Below are 17,466 nucleotides of genomic sequence, written 5' to 3' on the forward strand. Positions count from 1 at the left end.
TAACAATTAAAATACTGGGTGATCAAATAAATGAATTAAAAAAATAACATAATCATAAGATGTTAAAATAGATAAATAGTACCCAAAGCCCTCAGGTTCAATGATGAGCCTTTGATAACCATCCATCTACCCATGTAGTGCAGCATCCTGATCTTATGACGCAGGGCTATGTGGTAGTGTCATCAAGGTAGATCCTTGCATACTAGTGTAGCTCGGTATGGACATGAAAGTGACTGGTAGAGGCAGATAAGTATGTCCTTGCAAGTTCAATCATTTTTAATGGTGTTATTTAGTTTAAAAAATAGGTAAATAAGTAATTATTCAAGATATACAACATGCCATAAAACTTTAAATTATTGCAAAAAATTTAAAAGCAAAGTGAAAAAGAATGCTCCTCGAAGGATACTTCTTGCTAACTATACTTAAGGATTTTGCATCACTTATGCTTCAGGATAATACCAACCAATGAAAAAGTACATATACATAAATGTTAAATTTAAAGACTAAGACTGGTAATATTTTTTTGTGTTTGAAAATCATATAGGAGTTAAGCAGTAAACATATAACTTACCAAAGTTTGAATTATTTTCCAGCGCATGCAAGTGATGATTCGCTAAAAGACTCTTAACAGCAAAGCTTGGATTGTATAACCCAATGCTCATTGACCTATAATTTAGCTTACAAAAGTATAATTGTAATGACCCCGAAAGTCTTTTTGGGGAAATTTTAGAAAATTACCATTTTACCCCTTCTAATAGTTGCTCAAAGTCATGTTTGATCCGTTTATGAACTTAGTTTTGGAATTTTATTGAAAAGTTTTAAAATGTTAAAGTTGAGTTTGTGAAGGTTTAAATTGCTAAAAAGTGATTTTTGGTACCAACCTGTGCTACGAGTATCGGAATAGAATTTCATCACTTCCATTAGATTCAGAATGTGAAATTTGGTCTAGGAGAGTGGATAGTTAACGGAATCAGGTTTGGGACTATATCAAGGATTTGAGGCCTTGAATTAGAAATCATTGAAATTTTGATCCTAGAACTGACTTTGATCAACATTCTAAGTTCCGATGCTCGAAATAAAATTCTGATGACTCCATTGGATTTGAGAGGTGAGTTTAGGCCTAGGAGCGGTTTTGGTTGAATTTTTTTGAGGTCCTAAGCTTGGTTTGTTATTCTGAGGACCTAAGTTGGAAGAAATTGAGTTTAGGCCTAAAGAGAGGCCTGAGGGGGTATTTTGGTCATAACAATCTTCTTTTTTTGGAAATTTGACAATTCCAATGGCTCCGTAATATGTTTTATAATTAATTTATACTATTGGTTTGAGTTTAAAGGGTTGTTGATGGGTTTCGAAAGTCAAAAAGATTTTTTGACAGTTGCCAATGCATACTTTTCAACAGAAAAATAGACTTTTAGCGATGAAAATGGGTTTTAGCAACAAAATCACTAAATTAAAAATATGTCTGAACTCATTTCATATTTTTGACATTTTGGGATTTAGAAAAGTCTGTTTGAGGTGATTTTTGGTGCTTTTTCTCAAATAATCACTGGGTACGTATTTCTATCATTATTTTACTCGTTTCCCAAAAATATCTCTTTCATTTTTTGTGATTCCTATTCACAATGTGGAAGTTTTAAATCCCAAAGTAGAGAAATAAAATTTATTTTTTGTAGGTCGATTTAGAATGTATTTTCATTAATTTTTGGGATTAAAGGTCCTTGTATTGTGGGTAAATTGATTTTGACCAAGTCTTTTCTAAATTGCTCATTTTAAAAGACCATAATCTATACATTTGGAATCATAATGTAAAAACCCATAGAATTTCATCATTTAAAATTAAAATACTAAGTTGAGAAAATATTTGGACTCCATGGGTGAAAGAACCCATGGATGAAAACCCACATATCTTAGAGAGGAACTTGAAGAAGAATTGGAAAAGTCTTGATGTTAGATCTCCAATGGAAATCTTGAATCCTTCAGTTTGAGAGAAAATTTGTTGGAGATGATTTGAGAAGGGAGGATGAAGTTCAGGGTTTTGGGGAGGCAACAGACTGCAAAATGACCCCAAAATGCGTCCAAGTTCGTATATATTTGTTTAGGTAATTGTCCAAGAAGCCCTTCATAAAAAAATCTGGAAAACAGTCTCAAAACCCTTCAAGCACGATAGTGGCGCACCGCGCCTGAGCCAAAACTACTGCAGCTAATTTCTGGCGCGTTACTAGCGCGCCGTGCCAGGCCTAAAATCTCTGTAGAGATAGTTTGTAGTAAAATGGTCATAACTGTTTACTACAAACTCAGAATGAGGCAAACTTAGTGATATTGGAAAGAAAACTCAAAGACCTTTAAATCGATAGAGCATGAGACACATAATTGTTTATGTGCTAGGAGATAGAAGCATTTGAAGTTAACCCTATTTTGGACTCATATGAAAACTTAGCCGATGAAAATTCTTTGGAATTGGCTTGGTATTAGATATCCCTTATGACCCTACAACATGTGTAATACACTTAAAATACTTAGTAATTGATTCTAACTCATACATACAACTAAGATTCATCGAGTTTGATCCTATACGCATATAAAAAATCATTTGGGTCTTGGCGTAGAAATTTTTAGGGTATCACATTTATTTACGCCGTTCTATATAAATTGGCAGCACCGATGTTGTACTAGTTTTCCTATATACAAGTAGAAGAGTTCCTGGTTTATTAGATAGTTTAATCAATTCCTAATACCAGTCGGTAAAACCTACTGGGTACATGAGGATTGTACTCACCCCTATTTTTGTATTCCCTTTTAGATGCAGATTTTAGTTGGGGCTATCCTCACGGCAGTTGATTATCCTAGTACAGATCCTATATCATATTAGGTGGTGAGATCTAGTGCATTCAGACTGCTACCAGTTCTATCTTTATTTGTAGTCTTTACTTTTAATTAGAGACTAAGTTCTATTTACTATTTTAGACTTTGTATTAGATGCTCTTTATACTTATTATACCAGATTTGGGGATATTTCTTGCATATTTTCTTACCTTCCATTTATGTCCTGACTTCCCTTTGGGAGTCTTGTATGTGATTTTACTTTTCATCTTACACATCAGGTTGGGTTGGATGTGTCCCATCATGACAAATTAGTATCAGAGCGAAAAGTTCATCGGTCTCATAAGTTAAAGAGTAGGATGTCTAGTAGAGTCTTGAGGATCAATACGTAAACATCTGTAACTATCTTCATAAAGCTACAAGATACTTATTCAAAGAAAATACCCTTCATTGATTCCTTTTGTGTGATTCATTAATATCAAAGTATTGTAGACTTCTAATCTATTCATCACGTATTAGAGGTAATGGCCAATATTAGGAGGTGCAACTCTATCTTAAGAATGATCTGGTGAGGCCCCACCCAAGCTTGAGTATGAGTACGAAGATGAGTTTGAGCAAAGGAGCTCTGAGAGGTTTGTTAGATTGGAATCCCCTAGATTTGATGGTATAGAAAAGGATAGAGCATGTGACTTTTTTGCTAAGTGTCAGTATCAATTTTATCTTAGGCATTTTAGAGGCTTATAGAGTGGCCTATGCCTTTTATTAGTTTTCAGGTATGGCTAAGGAGTGGTGGGGGTCAGTTATTTCTCTTAAAATTATCGGTACCTCTATGATGAGTTGAGATCAGTTCACCGAGACATCACTTGAGAGGTTTTGTACCATATAATTTTTGTGATCAGTATAAGGATGAGTTTGAAATATTAAAGTGGGGTTCTATGCTAGTATCTGAGTATGATGCTCATTTTTATGAGTTTTCATGTATGTTATGTTGGGTATTCCTACCGACCATAAGTAGGTCCATAAGTTGGTAAAAGAATTTGATAGTTATCTTTAGGAGGGTACAACCTCGTTGTGTTATCAAATGATTCATTTTAGAGTATTATTAATTGTTCTAGAGTGATTGAGAGTAACAAACATGATAGATAGGGTGGCAGTAGGAGGTTTTATCATTAGATTCAGTTTGATCATCATCTACATAGAGACAGAAAGTATCTGGGTTCGGGTACCTACGATTATTAGGGTAGGCAAACACATATGGCTATTTAGAGGACAGAAGGTATAGTGGAATCCAGATCTAGCCAGACTATCCATAAAGGTTTATTGGGTTCAAGGAATGCATATTGGTGTTTTAGGTTACCTTCTACGGGGTTCTAGTACCTAAGGCTGTTTGGTGTAGGATTAGGATGATGTAGTGAAAATCAAGATCAGAACTTCTACCATGGCTTCATAGAGTTGGTGTATAGCAATAAAGGTTATAATATGACTACTATGATGGTATATGTGTTCAATTGGTTATGGTTATGAGTTATGTTACTTCTGCTATTAATCTATTTGTGAAAGGGCGCACATTGCTTTGTCGGATATAAGGCTAATTTGGTAATGTATCGTGATTATTCAATGAGAAGAAAAGTTTGAACTATTTGGTTACGACATTCTCGGTGGGTATGATGTGTCCTAGTGGTGGATGTAGTGGGCTTTTTGATGGGGTACTAGTAATAAATGAGGACATAGACATCAGTTGTCAAGTGTGAATACTAAATACTAAGGAGTTATTAGTTGTTCTACCTACTCAGGTAATGAGTTTTGATATTGTCTTCACATTTGGAAAAGGCAGTTGGTTGTTACTACAGATGCATGGAGTAAGCATTTGTTATGATAAGAATTATAGTGGTGGATCTTGGTATGGAATTAATGTGTTTTAGTGTGAATTTTACTTTGAAAATCAATATGGGGACTAATTATTTTGTTATAATCTAGAGCGAGTGGATTTCTATTGAAGTCACAAGCTCAAAGACCAAGAAGGTTTTCAATCGGTTTGCTTATGTGAAGGCAATTGAGAAAGTTGTGCATGTAGAAATTAGTCATTTCATTGAATTTGGATGGGATATCTTGGGATAGAAGTATCATGTCAATTATAAGGTCAATTTTTTAAGGTGATGTGGCTTTGTTTATATTGTTCAGGTTATGATAATCGGGTCATTACTGTGTCAGATGGGTTGAAAATTGGATTTGAGAAGGAAATTTGCAGGTGTTTAGCTCAAGTAAGAGAATACGTTTTATAGTGGTTTTGATCTCGATAACTAGTATGAGCTGAACCTCTAATAAAGCATATGATGAGATCAATGAGAAAGTGGCACATGATAAACTAAGTTATGCAATTTCTAAGAATCTTCAGGGTATGAGTTAATAGAATTCAAAAAAGGGATTGGTTTATGATGTGCCAATCAGAATTCAAGTTTTTGTCATAAGTTTATATTCTTGGAAGTAGGATTGATCAAGGTATGGATTGACAAGGTAATGAAGACGATTTGACTTATTGAGCATCTGGAAAGACTTATGTCAGGTGTTGATTAGAGAAGTATTACTTATGATTATGAAGAAGCTTAATGAAGTTTTCATTTGAAGAGTGAGTTTAAGTAAAAGTAAATATGTTGTCAAATTTTGTTCAAGGAATGATAATGATGAATAGGCCTAGGAAAAGGACAAGAGACACAGGCATCAAAGAGTTTATACACTTAGGGTTGATCATGAGTATGGATTTTCGCCTTAAGTTTAGATATGGAAATGCAAGGTGGGTCAATTTGGCAGAAATGTATGAGAGTTTATCCGATACCCTTCAAAAATTTTGGTCTTGATTTGGGTGAAAAGTAGAGAATGTATGAGAGATTTTGTGTTTTAAGTTGGATAAGATTATTCAATCCTAATAGGTGACTTATGGGAGCACTACAAGAAGGAATTATAGATCTATATTGATATTGATGATTTAGAACTGGGTTGATATTACTTTGTTGATGAAAGTCGTGTAGACTATTATGATAAACTACATGGGTGCTTGGTGGTGAATATAGATCATGTGTTTATGGTACAAGGAACTCTTGGGGTGATCAAAGGTTTCTTTTGATTTTGGCATGATGGTACAAGTGTTTGAGTAGAGTCTAAGGCATGCCATGTGAATAGTTGCATGTGGTTGAGATTGATTTCTGATTCAATAGTTGTAGCTCGTGAGAAAAACACCATCAGATTTGAAATTAGTGTTATTAGCCTTTGGTAGAGCCAGTTTCCAATATGGGATGCTTAGAGTTGGATTGAGATGGATAATAATACTTTATTTGAGAAAAATAGGAGTCATAATTTAGAGTTATAGATAGTGACAATGTAATTTCCAAAGGATTTGGTACTAATAATGGTTTTGAAAGCACAAGTAAAGGATAATCAAGGACATGATATTTTATTGAAATCAAATTTGTCGGTTTTAGTTATTGGATTATGGTGAATATGTTGGGTTATAATAAGTTAAGTATGTTTCAAGCTATGTTGGTAACTAAAACAGACATCACATGCAAAGAGAAGTCAAACTTATAGGAATCAAATAATTGAAGGAGTTTTGACTGTAAACACCAGAAAGGGAGTATTTTGAGTAAGACAATAGAGAATTTTTGACAATCAGGGTATACTAGTAATCTGCAAGTGTGAATCTAATTGAGAGTGCATGCATGAGGTTTATCAAGGAGAATTACCGTTTCTCAATAGTCATGTCAGTTATCTTGTTGTTGAGGACTTGTTTCAACTATATTTGATTGACTTTGAGGACTATTTGGCCTAGTTTTTCCATTTCTAGGAGTTATCTACAATCACAACTACTGTTCAAACATCCTAACAGTGCTACTAGAGGTTTTATATTCTTGGGAGTATCATTCACTAGTTGGTAACTTGATCATCACCTTCTCTGAGTCAGATTAGTTGGGTGATCAAATATTTGAAGCTTAAACTCGGAGGAGGACTATGTTAAGAAAATAGAGTTTGGCTAAGACTTTCTATGGTTTGTATATTACTAGTGATTTATGATTGGTTCAGGTTTGGTTCATGGGTTAGATCGTAACTTCATAATTAGTCTTGGGTTGAATTTTTTTGTTCAATGTTGGTGCTGAAGTCCGATTCTTGGGATTGTATCCTGATGGTATGGTCCTCGGAAGTGAGTTCCCTTGGAAGAACAAATACTGACTTTGAGAATTGTACCTTAGACTCTTGGTAACATCGGGTAAGACTCTTGTTTTAAATGATTTTCTTTCCATTGATTTTTAAGAGGGTGTTTATCCTAAAACTAGAGTTTTGAGAACTTGTTCACCCTAAAGTTTGTATTGAGTTGATTGTACTCCTCTAATTGTGTTGTTTACATACATTCATCCTCATACATTCATAGCATGGAACATGAGAAGTGAGATCGTGGCAACACCTTTTAGTAAGAAAATGAAACATTTTAAAAAACCCTTGACCACGAGTTAGGTGGCAAGGAGGATGAGATATTAATATCATAAGTCCAGACTGCGAGCTAGGTGGCAAGGTAGTTGATATATTGTGATTGATGTATATGTTCTTTAGACCCCCATGGGTCCTGTCAGTTAGCTCAACTCGGCAGCTGTATACAACAAATTGTGCGGCAGTCTTGATTCCACTTGTACCACCAATCCATTGCATTCATCCCATCTCATTGTATTGCATGTTGTTGTGCCTTGATTCTTCAACTTATCTGATGATGTTGATGTATGCCTGGACTTGTGTGTTTTGTTTTAGTCGCGCCGTTTTATATAAATTGGCGGTACCAATGTTGGACTTGTTTTTTTGTAATAGCTGGGAAACGTTCCTAGTTTATTTCATAGTTTAATCAATTCTTAATACCCAATCGGTCAAACCTATTGGATAAATGTGGATTGTACTTACCCCTACTTCTGTGTCCCTTTTTAGATGTAGATTTTAGTCAGGACTGTCTTCGTGGCAACTAATTATTCTAGTAGAGATCCTATATCAGATTAGGTGGTGAGATCCAATGCATTCGGACCACTACCAGTTCTATCTTTATTTGTAGTGTTTACTTTTAATCATAGACTGAGTTCTATGTACTGTTTGAGACATTGTATTGGATGCTTTTCATACTTATGACAGCAGGTTTTGAGATATTTCTTGTGTATTTTCTTACCTTCCGTTTGTGGCCTGACTTCCCTGTGGGAGTATTGTATATGATTTTACTTTTCGGCTCACACATCAAGTTGGGTTGGATGTATGTCATCATGACCTCGATTTATGGATCGTGACAATAATTATTATCATATTTTAATTTTTTATCAAGAGGTGAGAATTTAAATTGATTATTTCTTGTGCAATTTGTGATTCTATTGATGATGATTTAAATAAATATCACTTTATAGGTTGTTATTTTGATATTTCCCCCTGCTATGTAAAAAGGGTGTACAAATATAACTGTTGAAAGTATTAAAATATTAGACTATTGTATGACGTGTACATATTTTATATTGATCGAATCAAAAAATTTCTAATAAGATTTTCAAATTGTCGAAAAATAATGTCTAAATTGCATTTTATAAGGTTCCTTATTTACAGGAGCAATAAAAAGAAGACCATTAAAAGATATCTCCAAAAAAAGTATTCAACAAAAAGTTTTAATTATATGATATTTGTTTGTGGCGCTGTAAATTACACTTCGACAGATATGGCCACAATTTGTGTGTTTGAGTTATCTTAAATAATATTTTTTATGAGCAATTATCTTAATTTATGTGACAATACTTTGATAATATATTTTTTTTTCAAAAAATACTCGAGACTTTATAAAAGAAAAATGATTTTTCAAATTTATCAATTCCTTTTAGTGGGGTGTTTACCTGCTAGCAGATTGAGAATCTCGCCTTTGAAGGGAATCCTGATTTGTATCTCTCTCAACAATTTCTTCCTGCATTAATCATCCCATCTTAAAGTAAATAAATATATTACTAGTACGTATTATAAATTATTATAAATCTCTTCCAAAATATAATTTTATGTACATTAAATATAATCAAAACCATATATATTAGTTTGTCATTATAAATACTAATTTAGCCAAAAACATTATTAGTGGTAAAATTAAATGAGAAATTACTGTAGCAATTTGGTTATTTGGAACCAATAAAATTCCAAAGAGCATAGGATATTGTTGTTGCATGGGAGGATTTAGTGACACAATAGCACTTGGGTTGTTTGTTGTGCTTTCTTTTGTGAAAGGTTTTGCACTTGAAGACATTATTATTTTAGAAATTTCCTGCATAATAAATAGAAAAAAAAATATTAACATCATGCAATTTATTTATCTACCACAAAAATGTATTAATTTTGTAGCACATAGTACGACCTAGAAAAAAAAATATTATTATCCAATCAACTGAAGAATCTAGGGTCTATAAGTAGAAAGATCTTTGACTATTAAGACGATTGATAAGGATAAAAAGAATTATTAACTAATAAAGAAAATTAAATGTATAAAATTAAATAAGGAGAATCATCCGGATGGCCTAATTTCTTTAAGCAATCTTTAAAAGGAATTATTGTTATAGCAAGCTTGTTACGTTCGGATGATCATTATAAATTTGATATGCAAGAAAACCAAATATGGACAAAATTTCAACTTTTTCTCCCCTTTTTTGATAGTTTATAGGAAGACTCAAAGGTGATTTTGATATACGATTTGAGTTGAATAATACAATCAAAAAGAAGAAATCGAAAAAGAACAAAGTTACTAAAGTATATGTGAAGCAAAAGATAGAGAGATGAAAGCCTCTTTGGACTTGAGATATGGGGAAGAAATGGAAACACACATTACGATAGGTTTTGGACAAAAGCTCAAAAGGGGGTCTTTGTTTTCAAGAACTACAACTGAGTGTCAATCTGAGCTCTTGATTGGCAAATTTTATTTTTTTCATTCTAGGATAAGGGATAAGTCTTAATATTCCTTAAATACAATATTCATATTGGTTATAAACATACCCCAATATCACTATTTAAGATCCAAATGATTAATAATCTTTTTCCAAGATATTAAATATGAAAGAAAATTAATGCATCTCCAGAAAAAGATGTGGAGAATGTCAAAATTGAAGCAATAATTATGTGCCAAATCCTCATCCCCCTCTAGATTAAGCTACAATTTTTGAAATCAATTATCATATTTCACTAATTATTAACATTATCCTCTTCAATTAACTAATAGTTGGTTCATCATAATATTATCATCTCCACAAGGCTAATAATTAATAATGAAGGCAAAGTCAATACCATACTTGAACCTCAAATTGAAAGATTGCTTCAATGTGCTAAAATACAAACCTCCTTGAGTAGCTCATTTTTTTTGCCTCCATTTCTAATCTAACACAATTAAATTATATCATCCTATTTTGTTTTAAAATCATTAAAATTAGTAAACTCTCAATAGAGGCAAGTTAACTTTGAATTTTTTTTTTGAAATGTTATACTATGTTTACAACACTTCATGTTTACAAGGATCCACCTCTCTTAAATGCTCAAGCTTTCTTTCTTAATGTGCTTCTCTTGTTTAACTATTTGCAGTTACTCCACTGTCTAGATAGATCTTTCCATACATTTGGTTTACACCACTTTGGATTCCTACCTCTTTTATGACCTTTAAAAACGAGTTTGCTATTCTATGACTAGTTTTTTTCTCAAACTTAGTTTTGATCTGCTTGTCATGATGGAGAAGCCAGACACATTTTTCCAGAAAAGAAAGTTAAATATCTCGCATTAGGAATGAATCACAATATTTATAGTATTTGAATTGAAATAATAAATTGATATATAGATTAAATTCACTAAATATTTATTTCCTGACTAATTGTGGAATCTCATTCCAAGTCAAGTATGCGACATAAAAAAAACCTCGCCAATAGAAGTTGTAATGATCTTTGCAGTCTTATGACGTGGATTAAACCTACAATATAACTATTAAAACATTGGGTGTTCAAATAAATGAATTAAAAAAATTAACATAATCATAAGATGTAAATATTGATAAATCGTACCCAAAATCCTCAAGTTCAATAATGAGCCTCTGATAACAATCCATCTGCCCAGACAATACAGCATCCTGACCTTCTGAAGCAGGTTTCTGTGGTAGTGTCATCGAGGTAGATTCCTGCATACTAGTGTAGCCCAGTATGGACATGAAAGTGACTTACGGAGGCACATGAATATGTCCTTGCAAGTTCAATCATATTTTAAATAGTGTTATTAAGTTAAAAAGGGTAAATAAGTAATTATTCATGATAGACAACATTCCATAAAATCTTAAATTAATGCAAAAGATTCAAAACCAAAGTGAAGAAGAATGTTCCTCCAAGGGTACTTCTTGGTAACAATACTTAAGAATTTTGCATCACTTACGCTTCAGGATATTACCAACAAATGAAAAAGAGCATATACATAAATGATAAATTTATAGAGTAATACAGGTAATATTTTTTTGTATTTAAAAATAATATAGAAGTAAAGCAGAAAACATATAATTTACCAAAATTTGAAATATTTTTCAACGCATGCAAGTGATCGGAATCCTGATTAGTATCTCCCTCAACAATTTCTTCCTACCTTAATCATCCCATCATAAAATAAATAAATATGTTACTAGTACATATTATAAATTATTGTACATACAAATCTCTTCCAAAATATAATTTTATGCATATTAAATTTAATCAAAAGAATATATATTGGCTTGTAATTATAAATACTAATTTAGACAAAACTTTCGTTAGTGATAAAATTAAAGAACGAGATATTACTGTAGCAATTTGGTTATTTGGAACCAATAAAACTCCAAAGAGCATAGGATATTGTTGTTGCACAGGAGGATTTTCTGATACAATAACACTTGAGTTGTTTGGTGTGCTTTCTTTTGTGAAAGGTTTTGCACTTGAAGACATTATTATTTCAGAAATTTATTGTATAAAAAACAGAAAACGAATATTAACATCATGTAATTTATTTATCTACCACAAAAATGTATAAATTTGGTTGCACATAGTATAACCTAGAAAACAAATATTTTTATCCACTCAACTGATGAATATAGGGTCTATAAGTAGAATGATCCTTGACTATTCCGACTATTGATATGGATAAAATAAATTAATTTATCAACTAATGAAGAAATTTAAATGTATAAAATTAAATAAAGAGAATCATCCATATGGCCTAATTTCTTTAAGTAATCTTTAAAAGGAATTATTGTTATAGCAAGCTTATTATGTTCGAGTGATCATTATAAATTTGATATGCAAGACTACCAAATATAGACAAAATTTTAATTTTTTCTCCACTTGTTTGATAGTTTATAGGAAGATTCAAGGGTGATTTTTATATACGATTTGAGTTGAATAGTACAATCAAAATGAAGAAATCAAAAGAGAAAACAATTACTGGAGTATATGTGAAGCAACAGATAGAGAGATGAAAGTCTCATTGGACTTGGGATATGGAGAAAAAATGGAAAACACACATTACGATAGTTTTTGGATCGTGAAACTTTCAAATGTGAAAATTGGCCTACCAAATAGCACCGTATAATTATTTGTTACTAATTATATTATGAAAAGAAAAAAGAATAAAGTGAAATAGTCTTAATTAGATTTAGATAATCTTATTATTTTTATAAACACATTTTAGATAGTTTTAGAACATCTACAAATATAAATTATTTAAACATATAGTAAATTTGAAAATATCATTGTCATTCTTTTCTTGCTTATTCATATATAATTACTTAATTTGAACAAAAAAAGAATTTTATTTTATTATTTTGGTTCAAAAAAAAGAATAGAAGAGAAAGATAAATTAAAGGAAAGGATGAATACGGGGAGCGATAAATTTTAAAATATTTGTAGGTTTAAGGAAAGTAATAAATGAAAGACTTTTTAATTTCACAAGTAGAACTATTTCAACATTTATTATTTTAAAAAGTTGTATATTTAAGAACTTATTAAAACATAATATATTCAAGCATTCTCTATATTTCATATTACTCGGCCCTTATTCAATTTTTTTTTTACTTGAACCTTTTAGGAAATCAAGAAAAGTAAAACATTTTAATTTAATACTATCCTTATCATCAAATAACTACATAAAGTAATTGTAGTAGTAGTCAAACTTAATTTTTTAAAGCATAAATGAAAAAAGGGTTAATTTAGTAAAATAAACCCCTAATAATTTTTTTTTATGGGATGTGTCAAGTCAACATAAGCCAAGTAAAATTGAATAGAGGAAGTAAGATTTATCTACAGCTTTAACATGATTGATATGGATAAACAATTGCATATATAATAAAAAAATAATTAAAATGTATGAAACAAAATAAAAAAGAATCACCATAATTTATGTAGGTTCTCTTTGAAAGTGATTAACTTTAAAAAAAAATTAAAAACCTAAAATTACAAAGTTATGAAATCCTAATTTTTAACAGATCTATGTCACAAGAGATAAGAAGCAAGTAATCTAGATTTATAAATTAATACCATGTACTTCTAGGTAATAATATTTTTTTTCCCCTTCCAAATGTTTTAAACCACAGATCCACAGAATCCTTAGAACTTGTAACAAAATAACAAGAGAGAAAAAATTAGAGAATGAAAGTGATGTTCAAATAATAAACTTCGACAAATAATTAAAAGGAAATAAAAAGTGATTCTACATACAATAAAGAGTTATAACTTATATAAAACGTTAATATTGGAAAGGTTAAAATGCTTCAATTCATCCACACAAATGACCGTCGTCATTTTGGTCGAACACATTTAATGCCTCAGATATATCTTCTTCTTCGCCGAGTTCGTCATGATGGTCTGGTAATGTGAATTGAACTCATCTATGTCAATTCAACAGTCTCCATAGACATCGATCTTCTCAATCATCTGGATCAATTCCAGATCTGGTATGAATATCCCCATGTCCTCTAATGAATTGTTAAATTTCATCTTCATTATTCGTCTTTCATCATTCCAATCCAAGTGGAACGATCCGAAAATTCGATTCATGATGACAACTATTATAACCCACCAATAGGTAAGCTAACCCATATTCCAGAATGATAAATAACAGGCATATTTGGCATAATCAACAATCAAAAGGAAAAATAGGAGCAATTTTAAAGGAAACACAACAGAAATGAGAAACAATATTAATATATATATATATATATATATATATATATATATATATGTAAACAAAATACATGATCCAATCCCATGACCTAGTGGATGAAAGTACAAAGTAGCTAAAAGAGTACAAGTTCAAAAAGTGGATCAAAAAGTACAAACTTGTCTTGAGTACAAAAGACTAATACAAAACTATAAACAGATGAAAATAAGTCTAATTGGGAAAACATCAGCTCACCCTCTAATCTGAAGATATGCTCCAACAAGGCTTAAATTTTTGTTGTCTACCGGCGCTCAGATATGCACAAAAAAAATAGATGCAGAGCATAAGCATGAGTAACACAAAAATGGGTACTCAGTAGGCATCATAGGCCAACTGATCTTGGAAAGTAAATACAATATGAAAAGCGAGAAAGTAACAACAACTAGAGGTCATAAGAATGAAGAGATAAAGGAATTCTAACTGTATAGCTCATGTGTAATGAATCTTCAGGTCATTTTCTTTATTTCTCCATCTTTTCAGAGTTTAGAGATTCCAATAGTGACCCCATGTCATTTATGACTTGCAGGGGACTGATGGTTCAGTTGTCGGGTTATTCATTTGGATTTTGTGAAAGTTTTTGTATTTTGGAGCTCTTGGAGTTTCAATGGTTGACTTTGGTCTAAACTCCAGGAAGATGACCTCAAGATGAAATTCTAACTGTTCCATTAGGTCTTCAACATTGATTTTTGTGCGTAATAACCTTTCATGTGGGTTCCGAGCTTTTTTATGTGATCTAGCTTAAACTGACAATTGAGTATGGAATTCACATTTGTCCATATGACCTAGGTTTCAATATTTCTATAGAGTGCGGAATATAAAATTTAGTGGAGTAGCATATTTTCTTTGCACACACGGGGTTCCGAATGAATCACGAGCACCCTATCAAAGTTTTTTCAAATCTCAAACTTGAGCTAGTGTAGCACCTGCTAGTGCAATCACTTTTTCTCTGACATTCACACCCTAGGCGTGTATTCATAGAGGCTTGAGATCTTGAATTTCACATTTGCAAGCCAGGAGCTGCGTTTGCAGAGACCAGATTCAGTAGTTATCGCAATCGCAGACCAGTCTTTGCATTCATGGGAGGTCTCTACATTCATGAATATGGTCTGGGGTGACCCAAACTTGTTGACCCTCACAATCGTGGTCATGGACTTACATTCGTAGAGGGTATTTCCCCAATATTTTAATTAAGATAGAGCCTATTTTCAGCCATTTCTCTATTATTCAAACTTCAATTTCTTGAGCTAGGAAGCGCTATTTTGGGTGATTCAAAGTATAGTGTGTTCCAGAAGTTGGTGGATATGCATTGGAGTGCTTGAAGATAGTTGGAGACTATTCATTTGAGGTAATTTATACCCTGCAAAGGCTGCCCAATACTTCTTTCCGTCCTTGTAAATATCATCTCTTACCGCTCTTATGGATCAATCGGTCACCTGTAGGAAACTGGCCAATTGCTGTCAACTGATATCGGTACAACCACGACTCTCCTTCTTAAGACTTAATGGAGCTTTTATTTCATGAACTGATTTTGGGCTATTTTGAGCCCCAAATTTATTTTATTTTGGGATATAAGTTTGGGTAGGAAAATGAACCTTTTGACGGGGTTGAGTTCTAAATTCCTGATGTGAGTCCCACAATTCCATTTTAGACCCAATTTTAGGTCTGTCTCTAATTATTGTGAATTTGGCATTGAAACATCTGTAATAACATTATGATTGATATTTTATTATAGAGGCAACAACTTGAGGTGATTTAGAAGTGGAAAACTTCTTTTTGAGGGATTTATATCACGCATGACGGCCTTCAGGTAGTCTATGATCTCCTATGTTGATTTAGCTATATTAGATACTATTTAAAATAAATTACACATAATTTAGGTTGGTAATTGCAGAGAATTAGAGTTGCCTCCTTCGATTCAATTTTCTTGGTTCCTGGTTAGGCCTTAGACTAGCATAGTCTCATGAAATCCTTAGTTTAGGCTTAGTGGCCTTTCTTTTGGTATGACTTAACCTGTTTATCGCTATTAGATAGGTGTGGCCTTTTGTAGGGCTTGTTTCGGATGGTGTATCTTATGCTAGTGCTTGAGACCGTAGTGGCTTGTTCTAGCCATAGGTTTGGCTTCGTTGTACTCGGTTGTGAGATGAAGTGGCATATTTGGGGTAAGGTGTCATCCTTTGAGTATCCTCCCCTTATTGATTCTAAGATGCTTGTTGATTCCTTCACTTTATGTTTATTGGTAGGCTTGTGATGCTTTATTTATCTATTATTCTATTATTGGGCCCGTGGCCGTGTTTGAGGAGCAGTTGGATTCCAGGTTAGTTCCCTCTACCTTGGTAGCATGGTAGGATTCTTATTGTATTTCTGATTGCATGTGCCTTTTTTAGATGCTGAAATGCATTATATTGGTTTTCATGTTTACGTGTTTTGTGTTGTATGGTCCTGGTGCATGCATTTGATTTTCACCATGATTTTTGAGAAATACTATTTTCACACTTTTAGCTATTTTAAACTTGTTTTAATAGGATCATACCACCTGGATCACTTTGTAAATGGTTTTTGAGACTTATGAGTCATCGAGGATGTACTCTTTTTCAACGTGTAACATTAGAGGCAACTGGTATGTACTCAGGTTTTACTTGACTAGCCGGCGTGTCATCGTTATTTCCTACATGGTTTGGCTAATCATTCCTTTGGTACCAAAAATAGATGACTTGTTCTTAGACTTAGTTTAGGTCCAGAAAGTGTAGATGGACTTCCCACGTCACCTATGGTCCCCATTGATCGTAAGTACCACTCTAAAGTATAAGGGGCCTGCATGGGTCCTACCTGATAGGAAGAGGTCCGGGTAGGTGTATACTTGGTTACTAATGTGTCACATATCAAGTTTATATCCTAGGCATGTCCGAAACCCAGAAATCGTTGTTGGTTCCCAAGCGAACCCTTGACCTGGCTAACTTACTAAGCAAAAGACTTTGACTCATAAAGGTATACAGATGGGCACATTAATATATGAAAATTTAATACTCTCAGTTTAAACCATAATGCTAAAATATATATAAATATAAAAGACGTCACTCAATGTTTTCAAAACGTACTCAAGATGAACTCTATTTGACTGGTCTATGAAGCCTCTAAGATTGACTCTGAACCGGGTATCGGGTCAGACCCACAACTACCTCAACTGATAAATAAATGTCTGAAATGAAAGACTAAAATAAGACTCAAGAGCACCTCTGAATGCAAAAAGGTCTCAGAAAAAAGCTGGATAGAAACTCGATCTTCAATGATGCACCTATTGAGGATCTCTATCATCTGCGTCTGCATCATAAAAAGATGCAACACCAAATAATGTCAGTACATGGAATGCACGGTATGTAAAATAGCTTTAAAGAAGCC

The sequence above is a fragment of the Solanum dulcamara genome, chromosome 1 (assembly GCF_947179165.1).
Source record: "Solanum dulcamara chromosome 1, daSolDulc1.2, whole genome shotgun sequence".
Lineage (NCBI taxonomy): Eukaryota > Viridiplantae > Streptophyta > Magnoliopsida > Solanales > Solanaceae > Solanum > Solanum dulcamara.